Source organism: Arachis stenosperma, chromosome 9, assembly GCF_014773155.1.
Source record: "Arachis stenosperma cultivar V10309 chromosome 9, arast.V10309.gnm1.PFL2, whole genome shotgun sequence".
Classification (NCBI taxonomy): Eukaryota; Viridiplantae; Streptophyta; class Magnoliopsida; order Fabales; family Fabaceae; genus Arachis; species Arachis stenosperma.
Genome location: NC_080385.1, coordinates 81845303 through 81869617, shown reverse-complemented (window position 1 = coordinate 81869617; position 24315 = coordinate 81845303). Strand labels below are relative to the sequence as shown.

At 36.3% G+C, this 24315-nt stretch overlaps 1 non-coding gene across 1 annotated transcript; it reads right to left on the bottom strand.

Annotated features, from left to right (window-relative positions):
• Nucleotides 1–20536: 20536 nt before the first annotated feature.
• On the bottom strand, nucleotides 20537–20640 carry LOC130953325 (small nucleolar RNA R71). Its single transcript, XR_009075496.1, has one exon. It is a non-coding gene; the product is annotated as a small nucleolar RNA R71 (small nucleolar RNA).
• Nucleotides 20641–24315: the final 3675 nt, after the last annotated feature.

The following is a 24315-nucleotide window of genomic DNA, read 5'->3' as shown; positions in this document are numbered from 1 at the left end:
ACTACAATAGACCAGATGTTCAGAAAGCACTTCATGCTAACACTACTGGTGTAACGACCCAACTTCTAGAACGTCATGATCGTACCGAAAGTAAGGCGTTACCAACCTGCTTTCCTTTATTAACTATTTACTATTGAGCCTCTAGTTCGATATCGCGATTCAATTTTAGTAAAAATACCAAAAAATTTTGTTTTTGATAATTAAAATCATATAGCAAACATCACCAAGTAATAATAATCACATAATTACTAATAATAATATCTGTCATACAAAAGATTTCCAATAAAACTTAGATACAAATCCTATCCCTCTGTGTAAAATAAAAAAACTAAAGCTACAAAAGCGAGGGAATTCTATGAAAGCAAATTAACTCATAAATAAATTCTATAATCGCCCGCAGCTTCAAACTGTATCTTCGAACCTGTGTCACTGAAAGGGTGGAAGAATTTTGGGGTGAGAACAAACCACACGTTCTCAGTAGGGAATGGGAATGCCGTAAAAGTAATGATTAACATGCAAATAATTAACTTTGCTTAATAATCCATCTTTGTCAAACCCTTTGAAATACTTGTCAATCTTACTTTAGTTAAATAATTACTTTCTTTAAATTTCTAAACCCAAAACTGATCTCAGTTGCAAAACTTGTCATATTAAATACCTTTCAGCCACATAATTGATTCAAAGTCATAACAACAGATATTAATCATCTCTATCCATTCACAAACTACTAGCACAGGTAAGAAACTCAATTCAACACACAAACAAATCACAATAAGACAAACAACACAATCACAAACAAGTAATACAAGCAATACAACCCAATGCAAATACACAACTAATATGATGCATGTCTGTCCTAAGCAGGCCATGAGCTCACGTGTCGGTTTACACCCTGCAACCCGACATTACCTAGGAACAAGTCCCAGATATGGCTTCCCTTTGTGTCCTTAGTGCATATGTGTCGGTGGTAAGAATACCACTCCTTCGTGACTACCGGCAGTCGGCGCAAAGCCTGACCCCATAATATACGCACAAGGGGAAACAGTGATCCTCAGTTCGTGGGCGTCCCCGAGATCAATTCACAACAATAAAACAGAGATCTTCAGTTCGTGGGTTATTCCCCGAGATCAATACACAGCAAACAATGATCTTCAGTTCGTGGGTTATACCCGAAATCAACATACAACAATCCATGGGTTATTCCCGTAATCAATGATTATCAGTCCGTGGGTTTTTCCCGCTTATAAAACAAATAACAATTTATGGGTTTCCCCGAGATCAATGATCATTCAGTTCGTGGGTACTTCCCGAATTCAACCAATTATCAGTTCATGGGTGTCCCCCGTAGTTAAACAACTAACAGTTCGTGGGGTATTCCCGCCTTTTATCGTTTTCGTTACCCTTTCTCAACCTCAACAATCCACAGCTCAATCTTCATTTCCTCTTTCCCTTTGAATCCTTAACACATATTCCTAAACCTTTCTTAACTTTCTCAAGCATTTGTCTTAATCCTCATTTCAGTTCATAATCTCTACTTTGGCAATCTTGGGTCAAGCCAACTTTAAAACAACTTTTCAGTTTAGTTCTCTATCAAAAGGCTCAAGAAAATTATTTATTTTAAATTCATTAAACTCCTTTCAAAACATAACCTCTCATTAGAGGTAATAAAATAAAACTCTTTCTCAAGTAAAACCTCAGATTTTACAAAATTCCGGCAGCACCTCCCCTAAAACTCGGGCTTAGCCACCCTTACGGGTCCCAACAAAACAAGTTACCAAACTCTTTTCAACATTTCCAATATCAATTCAATTCAGAAACAAGCAAATTCTAACATTGAATCAGCCATATAACGCTAACGTTCATCTTTAATTCTATGAACTCATAACTCTCACTCAAGCATTCCCAACACCCTATCTTCTTTTCTGTTTTTAATATAGCAAATGAACTCGGAATTGTGCAAACTTTATGTCCAGACGTTCATCTTGAAATAAGCTTTCTAACAAACCCAAGATCATAATTTTCTGGTTTCTCTAGCCTTAGGAATAAAGGAAAAACCGAAACTGCTCTGCAGTGCGTAAAACCAGAAAAACAGCAGCAGCATGTGACATTCAAAATTCAATATAAAATCCAAGTTAAATCCAATGACTTTGAAAATTAATACAGTTCAACTTCACTCATCCAAGTTTCTTTTCCAATTGGTTTCAGGTCAATATCATTTTTAATGAAAAAGTCATATAACCTAGAAGTTGACTAGTTTTCTGCAGAATTCTGCTTTAAAGGTTAATGAACTTATCTTCTTCCAAGTCCCATAACTTACTCATTAAAACATGGATAGCCCTGAAATTTAAGTCACATATGCTAAACATGCTTAGTTTTCACTTCCAAGTGGTTGCATCTCAATATCATTCCAGATTTAAAAATTATAAAACCTCAAAGTTACTGACTTCGAAAACAAAGCCTGACTTTTACTGCATAAAACATCTTTCTTTGAAAATCCAAATCTTTAAAACTACAACTCTAACAATTCTAAATTTTTATGAAATTAAAGTATTAGGACCAAAGTTTCATTTAAAATTGGTTCCATTTCAAAATTCAAAATGCAGAATTTCCATTAAAGAAATCAAGTTGCTGCTGTGTTAAGTGCTCAGCAGAAAAACCAGATTTGACATCCATGACTCAAAAATTCACCATAAATCATAAACTTAGTGAAAAAGCCTCAAATTCAGCAGTCCAATTCCCTATATTCCCAAGCTCAATCCGGACTTGGTCTCACACAATTCCGATAATCACAGAAATAGTTAATAGCTTTTCAAAGTTTCCGGCTTCTTTTAAACATAATGCAGAAAATCAAGTTTTACACTTTAACTTTGAAAAATCATAACTAGTTCTATAATTAATTCAAACTTCTCAAAATTGGATCCCAACAACAACTTTTATTATAGTTTACTCAGCCTTTACTCTCATATCACTTCGATTCTCGTTGAATAACTGATTCACTTCCAAAGTCATCTTTTAATCTCAAAAATCAGATTTTCAGCAACTAGTTCAACATTTTAAGATTCAATCTTCCAATTATTCCTTAAGCCCAACTTCAATTATAACTCAGAATAATTACCACAACTAACCTTTCTCAAATACATTTCATTCAATAATTACATCATCATATTTCAATTTAATAAGTAACAATAAATGAATCACCACTTGCAGCCACATTTCAACCTGTTCCAACCCATCACAAGTCCATTTCACAGCCATTCCAATATATTAAAATTCCAATTCAATATCAAATAATTCAAAATAACTCACTCAAGATAAGAATCTCAGCCATCCCATCACAAAATCAGTAATTCAAAATACAATTCACAACCAGATTCCAGCCAATTCAGCAATATCACATAAGATCAGAATTTCCAACAAATCTATCAAAGTTAGAACACCAATATCAATTACAGCTTCAAACACTCACAACAACAAAACCCAAAGAACATTCACAGCAGCAATCCAAACTCAATTCATCAGTTATCCATATGACCGCTTTTCAATAATTACCTCAGCATATTTCAATTTAATAAGTTACACTAAATTAATCATTATTTACAACGACATCTAAGTTAAATCACAGCTCAGAATAATCACAACGATTGACTAATTTCAAATGCATTTCAAGTCATTCATGTCAATTAAGAAATTCTTAAATATTGTTAACCATTTGCACTTATCCAATAACTTGGTAGGCATTCTAAATTAAAAACGTTAAATCCCCTACCTCAATGTCGCATCAACAACGGAATCAAACCAAACAGCAGCCTTGGTGATGTTTTACCTATGAGTTCCCTTCCTCTAGCAACAACACAGCAGCTCGGAACCTACGTAGCAGCATCAGAATCCTCAAGGACAGCTCCAACATTGGTTCCTAGCGACTCCAACGGCAATACCCACGGCGGCAAAGATTCAGGTAACTGTGAAAATCAAAAGCAGAGGAAGAACAGAGGACAACCATGAGCAGGGAAAAGGATGAATTACATCAGAGTCAAAGCAGTAACTTCGGCAGGGCAGTGGCGTTCTTATCAGATTTTAGGAACAAGAAGCAGAGGCAGAACTGGCGAGCCTTCCTCCTCCAGCGGCGGCTTGGTGAGACGCGGCAGCAGCAGAGTGCCACAACAGCGGTGCGGTGGCAGCTCGCGAGGATGGCGATGGCAACCCGCGGTGCTGACGACGACAAGGCTGGTCGCGGGCTTCTCTTCTGCGTGCGTCTTTCTCTCTATTCTTCGTCGGCGACACATGACACAGTCGCTCCAAGACAGATCGATGGCGACGGTGAATAGGACGCGACGGCGGCCTCTCTCTCCCTCTCGGCGCTGCACCTTGCCTCGGCTCTGGTTTTCCGCCGCGACGGCATTGGCGACGGGACGACGGCTGCGTGGCGACAACATCTCCCTCATCTCTGTCTCGGGCTTCCCTCAGCAACGCGTGGATGACGGCGGTAGCTCCATGGAACGGTGGTGACGGCGCAGCAAGGAGCGACGGTTTTGTCGTGATGGAGGCAGCAACGCGAGCTACATCTCCTCTTCACTTTCGGACACGAGCTCTCTCACTCTCCGAATCTCATTTCTTTCTCTCTTCTCTGTACTGTTGGGAGAAAATGCTAGGGTTGAGGGATGAAGCTAAGTGAGTGAAAGGGGGAAACGGCGCTGAGATGAGGGGTGAGTGTGTTACGCTGAAGAAGGGTGGGGTGCAGCTGAGGCAAAGGGAAGCTAGGGTTAGGGTTCCTCAATTTGGGAATTATAGTTTTTGAGTTTGATTTGGGAATTTAGGAATTAGGGATTTTATAAAGTAATATGAATAGATATGAATAGATATTTTGATAAAATTGGAGGATAGGATAATTTTAGAATCAAATATACTCTATTAAAAATATTTAGAAACATTATTTATCAACATATTGCTAAGTTCAATCAATTATTTCTAATTTAAATTATAAAATAAACATATTAATCATATAATTATAAAATATAGTTCAAACTCAATATTAACCATTCAAATTAAATGATATAACTTTTTATTATTTTTCTATCACTAGACTTTAATTTCAATTTATAAAATAACTAATTATAATAAAAATTGTGCATAAATATTAATTGACTTAAACTTAAAGTATTTATAAATATCAATCTAATCATTTCTAGTAAATTAATTCCTAAGAGTTCAAATTAATAACATAGTTCATTCAAAATAGAATTTATTTAAATTAAATTATACAATGCTTTTTTATTTTTCAATTATCAAACTTATAATTTCAATTATACTAAATATCTAAAAAAAATTTATATAAAAATTCTAATTAATTTAAACTCCAATTATCATGAAACTCCATTTAATTACCTTTAGCAAAATAATTTTCTTAAAATGAAATTATCAACAAATAAAATAAATCACAAATAACTAATTATCTAATTTTCAAAAACTAGGGTTGTTATAACTGGAATTTCTTATAAGTGGACTGCTTGCAGGTCACCTCTTAATTTAAATTGTTAATTAAGAAATTGATAATTATCAAGTTAATTGAATTGTTTTCTGGATCGTTTTGTGCAGTGAGGTTTTGAATCGAAACTGGAATGATACAGATGTATCAGTGCTACCAATTTATAGACAGTTGATGGCCAATAGAATAAGAGTTTGGGTGTTCAGGTTTGTTAGTTAATTAGTTAAATTTTGCTTTGCATATACTTTAATTTCATGAATTAATTAAAAAGGCAAAAATTAATCATAAATATATATATATATATGGTGCAGACTCTGGTGGCTTATTTTTTTCATGGCTAAGGTGACTAAGTGGGCCAAACCAAAAGAATGTTGGCATGTGGCTTATAGTGAGTAGAGACTGAAAAGGTTTGTTTGACTTTGCTGACCCCAATAACTTAGGTAATCATTCAAGGTAAAAAGTTGGATGATTAATTAGGACCATCATCTCTAAGAGTTAATCAGATTAAGAAGAAGGGCCAATTAGAAATTTTAAAAAGTTACCCAAAAAACTCTCCACACTTGAGTTTGAAAGGTTTGCCGTGGATGGCAACCATGACCTGGGGTTCATGTTGGAGTCAACTTGAACCATTGTTGAGGATGAGTTCTTAACCGTTGGTTTCATGAGTAAGCCTCTTGTGTTGTTTCAGGGGAGGATTTTGGGTTTTAGATGACGATTGTATTGTGGTTTGAGCGCATTCGGTACATAGAGTAGCAGATTTAGCCACTACTGTTCCGTTCCAGGTCCGCAACCAAGTGCCGTGGCGAGGGTGGTTGACGACATCGAAGTCTCCTCCGATCTGCGGCTGTGTATCTCCTTGTTATTTGGGTGCAATCTGTACAACAGCATATGCAGGATTTTTAAAAAAAAAGTTGATTTTTTTATAAATCAATATTGAAAAAAAAAGTTGATAATAAAAAATTAATTACTCCTAAATTAAGATAATAAAATATATATTTTATAAAAATTGTAAAATTAATAATAATTAATTTTTTATTTTATTATTTTACTAATTTTTTTATTTTAAAATATTCAAATTTTCTTATATATAAAAAATTTCATTATTTCCAAAAAGAAATTACAAGGAAAGATGAAGTAGTATTTTTTGTAATTGAATCTAATTTTACTTATAATTAATATAAGAAAATTTTGTATTAATACGGATTTTTTAGGTTTTTCAATTCAAATCTTAAAGAACTATTTTCGTTTTTTTAATTTCACCATTAAAGAAATTTATCCATCTCATCCTAAAATAATAAAAAAGAAAAACCTTTCTTTATTTTTTTTCCTCTACATTGCCCTCTTCACCTGCCCATGTCATAGTCATTTTTTTTTAAGTCAAAATTACTCCACTGTCCCTACAGTAAACCTCACAAAGTTAGGCGCTCAACACTAAGAGATTCTTTTGACACACAGTTAGTGCACTCATACATAAGATTCACCACTTGTCACATGTTAACATGTCATTGGCCAGTCAAACATTAGCCACACTTAACCATCTAAAATCATACTACCAGAGAACCCACCTATATATATATATATATGTTATGTTTGATAGTGGAGACGTAGATTCAGTGGTGCCGGTCACAGCAACTAGATATGCACTTGCACAGCTTAAGGTGGCAACTAAAATACCGTGGTATCCTTGGTATGTCAAAAATCAGGTTAGTGCAAAATAATAATAATAATTAATTATCGCATTGCTCTTCTAATCCTACCTCTCATTCATTAATCATTTTACATCTATCCTTTATAAAATTGTTGTATTAAGTGTATATCTAGTCTTAATAAGATAAAGTCTCGAATAATGGGCTGTTTGTCATATATAACCAAGAAATTCAAATAGGCTTTTTTAAGTTTGGTGATTCAAAAACAAAAGATATATATAGTTGTAAGATAAGAAGTGAAACACTTATCATCCTTAGATAATGATCTTAGTGGAAGTTAAGTAACAAATAATAGTAGAAAGGCAATTACTCTGCTATTATTTGAAAATAGAGACTAAATTATCCTACATAATAAAATTTATTCTTAGAATTGTTTATCCTATATAATAAATTTTATTCTTAAAAACTAAACAATTCTTAAAATTTGTTTTCGCATTTTCCGTTAGAATAACTGGTGAGCATTTAGCCCTCTAGGTTGCTTCATTTCATTCCTCTCATTCTGATTTTCCGTTATAATTCAATGCACTCGTATCCAGTTCTATATTAATGATTAAAAAAATTAAAGTTCTGCATTTATTTTTATTGGCAGTATGCTTCTAACTTGGAAGTTTCATGCACTGAATGTATTTTTTTCAAAAACAAGACATTTATTTTTATAGGTGACTTCCTAAATAAATTTATTCTTTTATAGGTAAAACAAAAAAGATTGTTCAAACCCTGTGTCTAATGCTACCTTCTAGCTTGCTCTCTGTTCTTTAAAAGTTTTTGACAAAGTTTTGCTGTTTAACTTTGATAAAAAGAATATAATAAGGTTCAGAAGAATGACATGAGGTTTGCGGGACAAGTGATCCTCACAAAAGCAAAAACAAATAAATTAAAAGCATATTTTTTAATTAATTTTGCCTTACAATTTCTTGTCATATTGCATTCAGTTTGTTTACAATCTCTTTGGGTTTCTTGGTTTAGGCATTCAATTTGTACTTGTTGATATCTTTGCATTGGCATCTTAATTATTTCTTTTTCTTTGTAGTGAAATGATTCAATCGAAAACATGCCCAATGGAATGCAGCTAAGAAGGAAGAAAAGAAAATGGTTAATTTGAAGGACAAGTGGAGAAACATGATGCGGTAGTGATGCACATGTGTAGATCTAAGGGAGGTATGTTTCTTTGTATTTATATGTGCAGTTCATAAAGTTATTTGTTTTGGGGCTCATTCTTTAATGTACCGAGTAAAAGTTATGCATCAAGAACATAAGATGTAGAAGTATTCTATTCTTCCCTTACCTCCCCTACGCTTAACAACATCAAAATTTTCTTATCTTCCAAAACTTGTCACACTTGGGGTAATGGTAATTTTGTTAGTAGGTTCTAACTTCTATGAATGCAACTAAGTTTTTTTAAAAGAGGGACCTAAGACCTAAGTACCAACTATGTTGCCAATACACTTCAGTTTTATATCTGGTTTTAAGAGCTCATCCAAATGTTAGTCTACTTGTAAATAAATCCAATTTCCAAATTTGCGCTGTTTCTATTTTAATATTCTGACTTTATTCAGCTGTTTCTATTTTGTGCTGTCCAAGTTGCAAGCACTACTTTTCTACATTGCTTCTAAAGAAGGAGATAAGATTTCGGAAAAATTGACTATAATATGTTCCTAATCAACAAGCTTCACAGGTAAAAACACAACCTTTATTATTTTATTTATGCTTTATCTTATTATAATGAATTTGTGCTTTTTAAATGTATGGTAATGAGATGTCTCTTCATTATAAGATGAAACTAAATGAGTAAATGACCTTTTTCTCATAGGAAGCTAGACCTTTACTAGGAAGCCTTGAATATCAGAAGGGTAATTTTGAAGCTGCACTTCATGTATTTGAAGGACTAGACATTGCTACTGATGCTCCAAAGATGAAAATTTCTATATCACCTATTCCTGCTGCACTTTATTCTTTTTTATTATGTTTTCAAATTATATTTTTGTTGTAGGAATTGAATCAAGAGAGTGAGATTTCATTGCCAAAAGAGTTAAGAAGTAAGTCTTCCGGCGCAAGCAATAGAGTAGCATGAAATATGATGGAGATTTTATGTATTAAGAGTTACACGTTATGACATTTATAGTTGAAAAAATAAGTTATGTTTGATATTTTGTATAAGAGTTATTACTTTTGATTTCCAATACTAAAAAATCATATATTATGTTTAATATTTTGTTTATGAGTTATATAATATTTTGTTTATGGATTATGATTTCTAATAATAAATATTATTTTTTTAACACGATAAAAACGAGGGTAAAAATTGCATTTTTAAACGATAAAAAGTGTCACTGTTAGGGTTAAAACGGCGGTTCAAAAATGACATTTTAACCAACCAAAAGCCACTCTGTAAGGGTAAAAATGGCGGTTCAAAAATGTCATTTTAACCGACTGAAATGCCACTATTAGAGTTAAAACGGCGGTTTAAAAATGCCATTTTAACCGACTAAAATGTCATTCTGTGAGGGTAATAATGGCGGTTTAAACTGCCACTTTAACCAACCCTTAAACCGCCGTTTTAACCTGGAAATAACGGCGGTTTGAACCGCCGTTTTAACCCAGTAAAAAATTGCCGTTTTAACCTGGAAATAATGGTGGTTTGAACCGCCATTTTAATCCAGTAAAAAACTGCCGTTTTAACTTGGAAATAACGGTGGTTTGTACCGCCGTTTTAACCCAGCAGAAACCTGCCGTTTTAACTCCAGGAAATTGTGGCAGTTTTTAAAAAACTGCCGTAATAACCAAAATGGCGCTCTGAATTACGGCGTTTTTCGAAACCGCCGTACTTAGTAATAATGGCGGTTCAAACCGCCATAATTACCCAAAAAAATCGCCCTTTTTACCCAAATTTTTTGTAGTGTTAAATCAATTCAACACTCAACACAATATTATCCTGTCAAATTAACATATCCAATAACCAATAATTTCTCAAACAAGCTTGCAACAATATCGACCATCATCAATTAAATTTCAATTCCACAACTAAATCAAGAATCAACATAACTAGGAATTCGAGTAACTAGTCACTTTCAAACAATTAAATCATTATTCACAAATCAGTCTCAAAACAAAACCAGTTTTACTACCACACTTATCACATTTCCACAACCTCAATCTAAGCTTAATTCCACCAACTAATCTCCCAAAACAACAAAACCAGTTACATTCACAACAACAATCCAAACACAATTCATCAATTATCCATACGACAGCTTTTCAATAATTAACTCAACATATTTCAATTTAATAAATTACACTAAATTAATCATTATTCACAACCCCATCTAATTCCAGTCACAGCTCAGAATAATCACAACAACTAACAAATTTCAAATGCATTCCAAGTCATTCATGTCAATTAAGAAATTCTTAACCATTATTAACCATTTGCACTTATCCAAATAACTTTGTAGGCATTCTAGAATTTAAACCATTAAATTTTAAAACTAAATCCCCTACCTTAGTGTTGAAACTTGCGAAAATCATCAAACACAGCAGCTTCGTTAGCAATTTCCAGCACCCGTTTAGCTCTCTTGGCAGCAACCACGATGATTTTGGGAAGCTCCAGTGATGGTGGAAGGTCTCAGCATCGGCCAAACAGCGGCAGTAATGATTTAGAGTGGAGCTAGAGCAGGGCCAGAGCAACAATAACAATAGTTCCAGCAGTGGCAGCGGCGTCTTCTTAGATTCCAGAAACCAGAAGCAGAAGCAGAACTGGCGAGCTTCTCCATTCGATCCTCCAGTGATGATGTCCGGCGATGTAGCGGCTCGGCGACAGCGACGACTTCCATCGACGGTAGCGGTGGTGAAGAGACATGACAGCAGTGACAGAAGACTTCTCCTTGCTCCTCTGTTGCGTCATATCTCTCTCTCCCTCCTCAAATTCGCGCTTTCTCTCTCTCTAGCGACAGCGGCTCCGACCACACCAGCAATGATGGCGACGGCGACGCACGAAACTCCTCCAACAGCGGCAAGGCGTGGCTTGACGACGACGGCTTCTCCTCATCGATGTCCATGGCTCGCGTCTGCCTCATCTCCGTCTTGGGCTTCCCTCAACAACGCGTGGATGACGGCAGCAGCATCCTTCCCTTCATCGATGCCCTTTTCTCCCTTCTCAGCTCTCTTAGACTCTCCTTTTTGAATCTCTTTTTCTCTGTTTCTCGTTTCTTCAGTGTTTGTGCGTGTAAGCTGCTGAGTTTGGGGGAAGGGGGTTTCAGCGGCTGTTAGGGTTAGAGGGAATTAGGGTTTCTATTTCTCAATTTGGGAATACGGGATTCTGATTCAATTTGGGAATTTAGGGTTAAGAATTAGGGATTTTAAAAGGAATATGGATAGATATGAATAGGTATTTTGATAAAATTGGAGGGTAGAATAATTTTAAAACCAAATATACTTTATTAAAAATTTAGAAACATTATTTATCAACATATTGATAAGTTCAATCAATTATTTCTAATTTAAAAAATAAAATGAACATATTAATCACATTTTTATAAAATATAGTTTAAACTCAATATTAATTATTCAAATTAAAATAATATAACCGTTCATTATTTTTATATCATCGGAACTTTAATTTCAATTTAAATGAACTAAGTAATTATAATAAAAATTGTACATGAATATTAACTAACCTAAACTTAAAGTATTTATAAAAATCAAACTAATCACTTCTAATAAATTAATCTCTAAGAGTACAAATTAATAAAATAGAACATAATTCATTCATAATAAAAATTACTTAAATTGAACGGTACAATTCATTCTTATTTTTCAATTAGTAAAATTATAATTTCAATTATATCAAATATCCAATAAAGATTATTTAAAAAATTCTAATTAATTTAAACTTCAATTATCATGAAACTCTATTTAATTACCTTTAGTAAAATAATTTTTTACAATAAAATTATCAACAAATAAAATAAATCACAAATAACTAATTATTTGATTTTCAAAAACTAGGGTTGTTACACAATCTATCTATATACATGCAACTACTTGGTCGAAATAAGTCGAGTCCCAAGAATACATATATGAACACAAGGGCTAAAACAATCATATCAATCAAATCTACAATTGAATTGAGTTATTGAAAGGATTTTACAAACTTGCAAAAAAAGGGATGATAACTAGTGAAAACATGTAATTGAGCAATCGGACCCTCACCGGATATGTATCCGCTCTAGTCGCTCAAGTGTATAGGGTTGATTCACTCAATTCTTCCCTAATCATGCTTTCCAAGATTTATTTTTATCTAACAATCAACAATTATTCAATGCATGCATACAAATATCATGAGGACTTATCCATGGGTTGTAATGGGGATAGGGCCAAGGTAAGATTGTATTTGGTTAAGTGGACTAGAATTTGAATCTTTGATTAACTTAAGCTTCCCACCTAACCTATGACAACCTATAAAATCTAATGCAAAACTAACTACCCATTCTTTACTTTTTCACACACTCATGCATTCTCTTCAAGTCACATCCTATATGCATTGATTGTTATTACTTTACTTTGGGGCATTTTGTCCCCTTTTATTGCTTTCTTTCTTTTTTTTTCTATTTTTTCTACAAATATTTTTTTAATTTTTTTCATTTTATTTTTCTTTTGTTTTTCTCTTTTTCTTTTGATGAATTATATACAAAGGTACCAATACAAATGGTTTAAATATTTAATGCATGAGTATGTACCCAATTTCTACGATTTTCAATGAAAAACTCAAAGTATACTTTTACCTCAACCAATATTCCCAAATTTCCCACTATTAAATGATAAACACTCTCACTAGCCTAAGCTAATCAAAGATCCAAATAAGGAATATTTATTAATTTTTCTTCAAGGCTTGTAATGTGCTAAAATTAAGAACAAAAGGGATTAACATAGGCTCAAAGTTGGCTAACAATGGTAGATAAAAGGTAACACCATTTGGGTAAGTGAGCTCAAATGAAATAAAGGCCTCAATAATATAAATGCATTAATACACAAAATAATGGACATAAAGAATCAAACAAATCAAAGATTGCAATCATAGAAAGAGAATAATACACACAAGAATGGAAATATGTGGTTATATGATGTAACCACACAATTGGGCTCAAAACTCACATGCTTATGTATTCTTAGCTCAAAAACCATGTTCCACAATGTGTAATTCAAGCAAGTTCTAAAAATTTTTTTTTCAAATCAATTGGGGGTGCCATATAGATATATTTCTTGAAAAATTTCATTATTTTGACTATGCTTATTTTATATATATATATATATATATATATATATATATATATATATATATATATATATATATATATGCAAACTAAGAAAATGCAACTAAAAATCCTAGAAGACCTAAAAAATGAAATGCAAAAGTGTTGGAATTACAAATTGTCACCCAAAAATGCCGATTGGTCAGACGACCTCCCCACACTTAAAAGTTTGCACCGTCCTCGGTTCATTCAAAAGATGAGCAAGGGGGTACGGCGACTTTCCGGATTGTCACCTTCAGCTGGTGGATCAACCAGCTGCTGCGTGTTCTTTCTTTCGCTTCCCTTTTAGCATATGACAAATCATCCTGACCAATAGAAAACAGGACAGTAGGATGAGAAAATGCAAAAGCAAGTAATCGTAAATTGTTGGAATAAGGTGATGATCACTAAATTAAAGTGACTCAATGTGTGACATGGGTGAAAACAATTGTGTGAATTCTAAATTGGGCACCATTTAGAACACACACATTAGCATAGATAGCTATGTCACAATTACACAAAAAGAAGTAAGCACTTCACTCATTCTAGTGTGCTTGAAATACTTCAAAGAAAACTTGTAGGTTAAGATAAACAAACAAGTAATAAAGAATCATGAAAGCACTCAAGCAAATAATCAAACAGTTATGAATTGGATAATGAATGGACATTGATTGATGTGCAAGTAAATTTAGTGAACCAATTGAAATATAAAGCTCACACATCAAATAATGACACATATTGAAGTTTGTTTGCAATACCTAAATGACATGGAGGTGGAACACATGGGTGCTATAGAACTTAGGATAAAGAAGATAGAATTGAAAATCAATCACATAGCAAGCATCGTCCACAAAGCTTGAAAAGCTCAAAAATATATCACTAGGTAAGCTTTCGATCCAATTCCACAATTCCAAAATCTCAATGCATGAAATAGGTGATGTAAATGAAGGGCAATTATAAACAAGTATCATCACTTAACAAAAAAATTTGCATTGATAGTCCACAAATTGCCTGATTATAAATAATGAAATCAAATCACATGGTTGCCAAAACATGCAATTCAAAAGATTTAGAAAGCTTGAAGGCAGTGTACAAGTACTTGGTATGCACACAATTAAGCATTAAGAACTCAAAACCACGTAACAAATTATAACCTCAACAAAGAATCTGTTCCGAGGGTTACCTGAAACTGTAGGTCGATCTCGGACGAGATCTTTTGTACTGGTCGGCACTGTTGAGTCCGACTTGATGATGGTGGCTGGAGTCGCCGTGTTCGACTTGTTGGACTTGGTGGTACCTGCAAGGGACTTCGATGCTTAAGTTAGCAAGAGTATTAAGCAGGTTTTTTAGTAGAATCAGCGTATGAGTTATACCTGGGTGCTCCAGTGTATTTATAATGGCGTGGAATGATCTTCCCTTGAGATAAGATAGTTATCTTATCTTATCTTTGAGTGAAGTCCTCTTATCTTTAAGGAACCGCCCTTATCCTTCTAGGATTTGGGCTGCCTTTAGATTTGGGCCGTGTTCTTCTGTTTGGGCCTTCTTGGGCCTCTGTAGCGGTTTGACCAACCTCTTTTATAAAGAAGTCAGGTAATCCTGATCTGAACAGGTTGGTCGACTTGTCTTCAGTCATCCCAGGTCGTACAGCTCGACCCAGGGCATGAACTGAATCCAACATTGACTATTAACAAAAATGATGCCAAAATAACACCCTATAGTAATTAGTAGTAATAAACAGTAAACAAAATTAATAATCTAACACTTATCTTGAACGATAGAAAATTAAACAAAAATTAAACCAACTAAATAACTAAATAACTAACTAGCTAAAAGAGATGGTGATAGAGGGTGATTGGTAGTGTTGGATGATGTTTAAAGGAAGGAAAGAAAAGAAAAGAAGAGAAGAGAAGGAAAGAAACGGAGAGAAGAGAGGAAAAGGAGGGGGTGGGACAGGGTAGTGAGTCACGCGTACGCGTCATGTCACGCGCACACGTGGATGGCAGAAGTGAGGTGCGACGCATATGCATCTTCGACGCGCACGCCTGGGAGTGCAGAGAGATAGATGACGCGTACACGTGGGTGACGCGTACGCGTGGGCCAGAATTATGCCAGAGGAACATTTTCAACACACTACGTACGCAACTCTCTGGTTTTTGTACTTGGCATGGAAAATTTGGTGGTCACGCATACGCGTGGGCGAGGCGTACACGTGAGGGGTTGAAAACTTGGGGGCACGCATACGCATGGGTGACGCATACGCGTGGCTGGTTGCTTTGTTTTTCGAAATTTTTCAAGTTCTAGCACCAAACCAAGCATTCCAAACCTCTAAACATCTACCAAAACACCATAAAACCTTATTTAATATACTAGACTACTAAATAAACAAAGAAAAATAAAATTAAACATGAAATTAAACTTATTTACCCATGTGTACAAAAGAGAAAAATGAAAAAAATGTTACCATGGTGGGGTGTCTCCCATCTAGCACTTTTATTTATTGTCCTTAAGTTGGACTTATGGGGAGCTCTCATCAAGGTAGCTTGTGCTTGAATTCATCCTTGAACTTCCACCAATGCTTGAATCACCAATAAGCTCCAACATTCCAAATTATTTGCATCAAGCCTTGACTGGGTTCTTCACAAGCTTGGGGCTCCCAAAGTTGATCCACGTCATGCAATCTGTGATCCCAAACCTTGTTTTCACACCCGTCTTCAAGTTGATCATGGTAATTCCCTCCGGGTGGTAAGCAAGCCGAATTCTCACTTAGCACCAAACTATCCTCCTAGACCCATTCAATTGAGTAGTGCACCAATCCTTGCTCCTAAATTTTAAGCTTCCAACCATAATGATCCTAGATTTACAATGCCAACCACTAAACATCTTTCTCTTACGCATCATACCACAAAGTGCCCTAAGTTGACCATCCGTTTCAAGCAAACCAAATTCAAGTGGGATAATAAAGCTAAGAGTGATAAGTTTTACCCACTCAAATGAAGGATTAGATGGCGGCCTAGGTAGAGGTGTTTCCAATGATCTTGATAGAGCACATTCCACTCCTGTCCATCCTCTTCTAAGGGCTTGCACTACTTGACAAGATTCTTCAAGCTCTACCTCTTGCCAAGATTCCTCACGTTCAAATGCTTCCTCACCAATTTCTTATAGCTCTTACCCATCACTCAAATCATATCTTAGAGGTTGAGTGAAATTTACCTCAACATCAACTTCAAATTCAATGAAGAAGGATTCATCAAGCTCAAAAGGATCATATATTGGTGCAGAATCATCATAAATAGGAGGGCTTGTTGCTTGCTCCACTTCTTCCAATTCTTCATTCAAAATATGTCTTGGAGGTTGTGCACCATCCTCCTTAACATCACTTTCAAACACCATGGAAGAGGGCTCTTCAACTTGAGATTCCTCTTCGTATTCAGTATCTCCAAATCTTCAACCACTTCTTTCAGCTCAATTATCTCTACTTCCTCCTCTTCTCGTAATTCTTGCTTCAACTTCTCTTCTTCACCTTGAAGCTTGAAGTTCACTCCCTTACTATGCTCCTTGGTTGATCCTTCATATTCGTCAATGGGAGTACTTGGGATGCATGAACTTAGGTGGGAGGCACTGTGGTTGATGGCTTTCGCCATGGTAGCGACCACGACTTCTAGCTTCTTTAGCTCCTTTTGCTTCTCTTCTTGCCTTTGTATATCAGAACTAATATCTCTTTGTTGTTCTAGCATGAAGGCATGGAGAGCTTCCTCAAATGAAGGAGGTGGTGAAAGAGAAGGTTCATTGTTTGAGGGAAAGGTATTATAGTTGGGAGGTGGTTCATATTGGTGAAAGTCTTGAGGTAGTATATAAGAAAATGGTGGTTCTTATGAGTATTGGTGTTGGAATGGTGGTGGCTCTAAGTATGGTTCATGTGGTGATTGGTATAGTGGATATGGATTAGGATCATATGGAGGTGAATGGTGGTTTGAGGCTTGTGAATAAGGTTGTTGAGGGCTATATTGAGGGAAGGAGTCATATGTATGTGGTGGATGTGGTTGACAACCACAATGAGAGTCAACACATCCATTAGGTTGGTATGCATTAGGAGTTGGATTATACCTCTAAGAAACCGGAGGAGGTTGTTGCCAAGAAGGTTGTCTATATGCTTGAGGCTCCTCCCATCTTTGATTTCTAAATCCTTGATGCAAACCTCCATTGAAGCTTTCATTTCCATTTCCTACAACATAGTTTGAACTAAACTCATAGCCAAAGTGATTCATAGTAGAAGAGGAAAAACAAAAACAAAACTATTAAGAGATAATAAAACAAAAACCTAACTAGTGACTCAAACAAGCAAACAAATAAAGAGCAAACCTATTCACACTATCAACATATATACAATAACCAATAACAAGCACACATTGTAACTCCCCGGCAACGGCACCAAAAACTTGAAAGAGCATTACCGTCGGTTTAGAATTTTTTTCTCGGTAAAAGAGAAATAACCTCGTTGCAAGTATAGTTCCAAACCGACTAATAACACTCAATCAAAGTTTAATTTTTAGTTGTCACAAGTCCAACCTAATAAAAGCAACCGAGCATATTAGTCCCCGGTCGTTTTCCCTAGGAATCACAATCGAGTGCTTAATTATTGGTTATGAGTATCATGGGGGGTTGGTTGATAAAAGGGCAAGAAAATAAATGACAAGAAAAGTAAATCAAACAACTAAAGAAAGGAAGTAATAAAAAGAGGCATTCATGGCAAGGATTATAGATATAGGCTTTCTATCCAAGTTATTAATTATCATACAATGATAAACAAGAGCTAATCCTATTTAGTCATCTCCAACATAGGAAGAAGGTATAATGTTATCTTCACTTGAGAGAGAGTCAAATAGGACTAGTTAATCTCAATCCAAAAGTCCTAATCAACTCACTAATTGAATTACCAAGGAATTAGAGTCAATGAAAATAATATTAACTAACAACTCTAGATCACCAACCTAAATTGGGTATTGATGACTCAAGAGTACCTAATTTCTCTTTCCAAGCCAAGAATGCTCAAAAAGCTACTCTAACATCCAACCAAGCATTTTATAAAACATTTGGAAGGCATAAAAGGAAAGCATCATAAATTGCAAGAAATAATAAAATCTACCACTACCCAAAGCAAGAAATTAACAATAACAACTAAGGAAAGTACATTAAACATAAAATACCTCAAAATTGCATTAAAGATAATGAAAATTAACAAGAGTGCATGAACATAAAAGTAAACAAAATGAGAAATTAACAAGAAGAAATAGGGAAATCAAGACAATAGAACAAGAAATCATAAAGAAAATAAGATGAAAGCAAGAATTAAACCTTAAATCTAAGAGAAATTACCCTAATTCGTTCTAACCTAATTCTAGAGAGAATAGGGAGCTTCTCTCTCTAAAAAACTACCTACAACATGATGCTAAGTTAATTTAATTGCTCCCCCTTTGTTCACTCTTGAATTCTGCATCAAATAGCCTCAGAAATGAGTTGGATTTGGACCTGAAAAGCTCAGAAATTGCCCCCAACGTATTCCCTTTAATGAGGTCACGTGACAAACGTCACGCGTGCGCGTGGTCGTCGTGTGCACGTGATCGTTACGTGCGCGTCGCTGGCAAATTCCCTCCTCATGCGTATGCATGTGTGACGCGTGCGCCTAGCCATGAATGTCCTTCTCATGCTTACGCATGGTTGACGCGTGATGCACCACTATTTCGTGGTAAGTCTTGTGCTCAATTGAGTGGATTTTATTCTCTAATTTCACACTTATTCATATAAATTGCATGTTTTAGATTTTCCTTCCTAATTCTGTATTATGATTGAAAACATGCTTCTTTGGCCTTAATTTTGATAATTTTAGTCCTCCCTTATTACCATTCGATTCCGTAATATGTGTGTTAAGTATTTTTCAGAGATTACAGGGCAGGAATGGCTTAGAGGATGGAAAGGAAGCATGCAAAAGTGGCAGGAATATAAGAATATGAAGGAACTACTAAGGCTGTCAACCCTAACCTCTTCTCATTCAATCGATCATAACTTGAACTACAGAGGTTCAAATGAGGCGGTTCTAGTTGCGTTCGAAAGCTAACATCTGGGGCTTCAAAATGATATATAATTCGCTATAGTTGTCGTACAGCTAAACCACCTAACTACTTCTCCTTCAATTTTCGAAAATACCTCTCTCTTTTTCAAAAATTCTTTTTAATTGTTTTAAATTTTAATTTAATTGTATCTTATCTTTAATTTTCGAAAATACTAACCCCTTTTTCAAAATTATTTTCGAAATTCTCCCTCTCTTTTTCTATTCTATTTAATTATTTATTTACCAACACTTCTCTTCACCTCTCTTAATCTCTTATCACCTCCCCTATCCTTACTCTTTATACAGACTATTCATTCTTCTTCACTCTTCTCCCTTTTTCTTTTTCTACTAACATAAAGGAATCTCTATACTGTGACATAGAGGATTCCTCTTCTTTTCTTATTTTCTTCTCTTTCATATGAGCAGGAACAAGGAAAAAGGCACTCTTGTTGAAATTGATCCCGAACCTGAAAGGACTCTAAAGAGGAAACTAAGAGAAGCTAAATTACAACAATCTAAAGGTAACCTTTCAGAAATATTAGAACAAGAGAAGGAGATGGCAGCCGAACCCAACAACAATAATGCAAGGAGAATGCTTGGTGACTTCAGAAAACCAACGTCCAAATTTGATGGAAGAAGCATCTCCATTCCTGCCATTGGAGCCAACAATTTTGAGCTTAAGCCTCAACTAGTTGCTTTAATGCAACAGAACTGCAAGTTTTATGGACTTCCATCTGAAGATCCTTACCAGTTTTTAACTGAGTTCTTGCAGATTTGTGAGACTGTAAAGACGAATGGAGTTGATCCTGAAGTCTACAGACTCATACTTTTCCCTTTTGCTGTAAGAGAAAGAGCTAGAATATGGTTGGATTCACAACCTAAGGATAGCCTGGACTTTTGGGATAAGCTGGTCACGGCTTTCTTGGATAAATTCTTTCCTCCTCAAAAGCTGAGCAAGCTTAGAGTGGATGTTCAGACCTTCAAACAGAAAGATGGTGAATCCCTCTATGAAACTTGGGAAAGATACAAGCAATTGACCAAAAGGTGTCCATCTGACATGTTTTCAGAATGGACCATATTAGATATATTCTATTATGGTCTATCTGAGTTTTTGAAAATGTCATTGGACTACTCTGCAGGTGGATCCATTCACCTAAAGAAAACACCTACAGAAGATCAAGAACTCATTGACATGGTTGCAAATAACCAATTCATGTACACTTCTGAGAGGAATTCCATAAATAATGGGACATCTCAGAGGAAGGGAGTTCTTGAAATTGATGCTCTGAATACCATATTGGCTTAGAACAAAGTGTTGACTCAACAAGTCAACATGATCTCTCAAAGTCTGAATGGATGGCAAAATGCATCCAACAGTACTAAAGAGGCAGCTTCTGAAGAAGCTTATGATCCTGAGAACCCTGCAATAGCAGAGGTAAATTACATGGGTGAACCTTATGGAAACACCTATAAGTCATCATGGAGAAATCATCCAAATTTCTCATGGAAGGATCAACAAAAGCCTCAACAAGGCTTTAACAATGGTGGACGCAATAGGCTGAGCAATAGCAAGCCTTTTCCATCATCTTCTCAGCAACAGACAGAGAATTCTGAACAAAGTACTTCCAATTTAGCCAATCTAGTCTCTGATCTGTCAAAAGCCACTTTTAGTTTCATGAGTGAAACAAGATCCTCCATCAGAAATCTGGAGGCACAAGTGGGCCAGCTGAGTAAGAAAGTCATTGAAACTCCTCCCAGTATTCTCCCAAGCAATACAGAAGAGAATCCAAAAGGAGAGTGCAAGGCCATTGATGTAATCAATATGGCCGAATGCACAAGGGAGGAGGAGGACGAAAATCCTAGTGAGGAAGACCTCCTGGGACGTCTCTCAAGCAAGAGGGAGTTTCCTATTAAGGATCCAAAGGAATCTGAGGCTCATATAGAGACCATAGAGATTCCATTAAATCTCCTTCTGCCATTCATGAGCTCTGAAGACTATTCTTCCTCTGAAGAGGATGAAGATGTGACTGGAGAGTAAGTTGCTCAATATTTAGGAGCTATCATGAAACTGAATGCCAAGTTGTTTGGTAATGAGACTTGGGAAAGTGAACCTCCCTTGCTCATTAATGAACTAGATACCTGGATTCAGCAAATTTTACCTCAAAAGAGACAAGATCCTGGCAAGTTCTTAATACCTTGTACCATAGGCACCATGACCTTTGAAAAAGCTCTATGTGATCTAGGGTCAGGGATAAATCTTATGCCACTCTCTGTAATGGAGAAGTTGGGGATCATTAAGGTACAACTTGCCTTGTTCTCACTACAATTGGCAGACAAGTCATTGAGACAAGCCTATGGAATAGTAGAGGACGTGTTAGTAAAGGTTGAAGGCCTTTACATCCCTGCTGATTTCATAATCTTAGACACTAGGAAGGAAGAGGATGAATGCATCATCCTTGGAAGACATTTCCTAGCCACAGCAGGAGCTGTGATAGATGTCAACAGAGGTGAATTAGTCCTTCAATTGAATGGGGACTACCTTGTGTTTAAGGTACATGGCCAACCCTCTGTGACAAAAGAGAGTAAGCATGAAGAGCTTCTCTCAGTTCAGAGTCAAGAAGAGCCCCCACAGTCAAACTCTAAGTTTGGTGTTGGGAGGCCACAACCAAACACTAAGTTTGGTGTTAAGACCCCATATCCAAACTCTAAGTTTGGTGTTGGGACTATACAACATTGACCTGATCACCTTTGTGGCTCCATGAGAGCCCACTGTCAAGCTATTGACATTAAAGAAGCGCTTGTTGGGAGGCAACCTAATTTTATTTATCTAATTTTTATTTTATTGTTATTTTGTGTTTTATTAGGTACATGATCATGTGGAGTCACAAAAAAAATATAAAAATTAAAAACAGAATCAAAAACAGCAGAAGAAAAATCACACCCTGGAGGAAGGACAGACTGGCGTTCAACGCCAGTAAGGAGCATCTGGCTGGCGTTCAACGCCAGAACAGAGCATGAATCTGGCGCTGAATGCCAGAAACAAGCAACATTCTGGCGTTTGAACGCCAGGAATGTGCCTTGAGAAAAGCTGGCACTGAACGCCAGTAACAAGCATGGAACTGGCGTTCAACGCCAGAAACATGCTACATATGGGCGTTGAACGCCCAGAACATGCTTCACATGGGCGTTGAACGCCCAGAACGTGCATCACCTCGGCGTTAAAATGCCAGAATGGTATGCAAAGGCATTTTACATGCCTATTTGGTGCAGGGATGGAATTCCTTGACACCTCAGGATCTGTGGACCCCACAGGATCACCTCAGGATCTGTGGACCCCACAGGATCCCCACCTAACATATTCTCACCTTACCTCCTAATCCTATAACACTCTGCCCCATGTCACACTTCCCAACAACTTCAATCTCTGAATCTCTCCTCCCAATAAACACTCTTTCCCAAGACCCTTCACCAATCACTTCAATCTCTCTTCCCCATCACCACTTCACCACTCACATCCATCCACTCTTTCCCATAAACCCCACCCACCTTCAAAATTCAAAAACACTTTCCCACCCAAACCCACCCTAGAATGGCCGAACCTACCCTCTCCCCTTTCCCTATATAAATCCCTCCATTCCACTTCATTTTCACACAACACAACCCCCTCTTCTATACCTTGGCCGAAACCCACACTCCCCATTCTCCTCCATATTTTCTTCTTCTTCTTCTTCTCTTCTTTCTTCTCTTGCTCGAGGGCGAGCAATATTCTAAGTTTGGTGTGGTAAAAGCATAAGCTTTTTGTTTTTCCATTACCATCAAATGGCACCTAAGGCCGGAGAATCCTCTAGAAAAGGAAAAGGGAAGACAAAAGCTTCCACCTCCGAGTCATGGGAGATGGAAAGATTCATCTCCAAAAGCCATCAAGACCACTTTTATGATGTTGTGACAAAGAAGAAGGTGATCCCTGAGGTCCCTTTCAAGCTCAAGAAAAATGAGTATCCGGAAATCCGACATGAGATCCGAAGAAGAGGTTGGGAAGTCCTAACCAACCCCATGCAACAAGTCAGAATCTTAATGGTTCAAGAGTTCTATGCCAATGCATGGATCATTAGGAACCATGATCAAAGTATGAACCCGAGTCCAAAGAATTATCTCACAATGGTTCGGGGGAAATACTTAGATTTTAGTCCGGAGAATGTGAGATTGGCGTTCCACTTACCCATGATGCAAGAAGATGTACGCCCCTACACTAGAAGGGTCAACTTTAATCAAAGGTTGAACCAAGTCCTTATGGACATATGTGTGGAAGGAGCTCAATGGAAGAGAGACTCCAAAGGCAAGCCAGTCCAACTAAGAAGACTGGACCTCAAGCCTGTGGCTAGAGGATCGTTGAAGTTCATTCAACGCTCCATCATTCCCACAAGCAACCGATCTGAAGTTACTGTGGATCGGGCCATCATGATTCATAGCATCATGATTGGAGAGGAAGTAGAAGTTCATGAAGTCATCTCCAATAAATTCTACAAAATAGCCGAAAAGCCCTCCATCATGGCAAGGCTAGCTTTTCCTCACCTTATTTGCCACCTATGTTACTCAGCTGGAGTTATCATAGAAGGAGACATCTCCATTAAAGAGGATAAGCCCATCACCAAGAAGAGGATGGAGCAAGCAAGAGAAACCCTCCACGGATCTCAAGAGATGCATGAGGAAGCTCATCATCAAGAAATCCCTGAG